This window comes from Teleopsis dalmanni, chromosome 2 (assembly GCF_002237135.1).
Source record: "Teleopsis dalmanni isolate 2A chromosome 2, ASM223713v2, whole genome shotgun sequence".
In the NCBI taxonomy this organism is placed as follows: domain Eukaryota; kingdom Metazoa; phylum Arthropoda; class Insecta; order Diptera; family Diopsidae; genus Teleopsis; species Teleopsis dalmanni.
Genome location: NC_051847.1, coordinates 82,100,242 through 82,102,005, shown reverse-complemented (window position 1 = coordinate 82,102,005; position 1,764 = coordinate 82,100,242).

Below are 1,764 nucleotides of genomic sequence, written 5' to 3'. Positions count from 1 at the left end.
TATTCGATGTTAGCTTACATCATCGCAATTTAGTCTATTTAAAGTTAAAGCCTATAAATGAAACACATGCAAATGTGTCTCTGGATTTGTGCTGAAAAATTGAGAACGGAATTCTATGGTTTGCTATTTTTAAAAGCCACATGCACTTTTCTGATGGCAATGTGTGTCATATTTTAAAAATAAATGGAGCACACAATGTATTGCAATTTTTATGAGCTGCAAATAAAATCACAACTTTTATGTTCCTCTATACTAGTTACCTTAATTGTTGATACATTTATGGATTAATAAAATTAAAATACAAAAATTTTAGAAAATAATTTTATGTATTCTACATATAATATTTTCTCTACATTCCATTACATTTTTAATATACATAGACGTATTCGTATGCCCTATGTGCTACTCGATGGATTTATTGAAATATATTTTATTAAAACTACATTCAGTTAACAACTAAAATTCTAGCACATATTTATATCTCACAACAATTCAGTTATGAAAATTAAATAAATGAAATTATAATAATTTTGTAAAATAGTTCACTTTAAAGAATTTCTTACTTACAGAAACAAGGAACTAACTATCGGAAAAGTATCCATAGAAAGTGTTTATACGTCACTCCTAGTGCTCTGAATAATGCTCTGACTTTTTTATTTTTTGTTTTAATTACACTATTAAAAAACATTATGGGCCTATAGGCCTAAGTGGATCCCTTGGGATAATTGATATAACCTAATCTATACTATTAAAAAATGAACCTTAAAATTTTTTTAACTTCAGAAACAATGGCACTATCTGCTCTACCTAAATTAATTAATTATTAATTAATTAACAACGGCAGTAATTATTTTTATTAATATTTTTCATGTATGGTACATTATCTAGGCCTGGTACGAGTATTAAAGTTTGTAAATATAAGCCCGTATCTCAAGAGATTCAGCTCACTTTGGCACTATGAAATACGTTACTGAAGTTTGAAATACGTCTAAATATAAAAAAAAAAGACTGCATAAGTTACGTTCGAAAAGTCAGGCAGCTATGCTATCTCTTCAACTTTAATGTGTAGATTCGTATATATAGTTCACTATGAAGGGTACGACGGTGATGAAACAGGTGACAAATTTTTGCAGGATATACATTTGACTTATTGAAGTAGTACTTAAAAAATCAAATACAAATTTTTTTAAAAGACATGTGAGAATTTCAAAGGCTTAGTAGAAGTAGACTGCAGGTTTTTAAGTCTACACTAATTCAGATTATTTACAAGTGTTGTCTTAATAAAATATTTTTCCGTTAACTACTATTCTTTAAATATTGTACTAAAAGACACCGACTTCTACAAATTATCAGAAATGTAGAGTGTAGCTTCCGATAATCTTATGAGACTAAGTAGGAGTTTTACAATATACCATTGTTCCCCTTAAGTTGATAAAATAAGAAGACGCGTCAAATATTTTATAGAACTTTTGACAAAGATACCACTACCATCTTTTGGAAAACCGTTAGATACATTGGAAGTAGCCAAAATGTCTTTAATACATTCTGTATGAAATCACAAAAACCACCGTTTTTAAAAATATCAGGCACTCGTGTGAGTCATATTTTGTTTTCAAAAATAAAAGTTATTTCTGATTTTTATATTTTTAAGGCAAAAATAACAATTATTTGTGCATTTTAATATAAAAAGGAAAGTGTAAGAATTATTTGTGCGAAGAAAAGTAAAAGGCACTTGATAATAATTAATTCTGAAGAATATAAAAT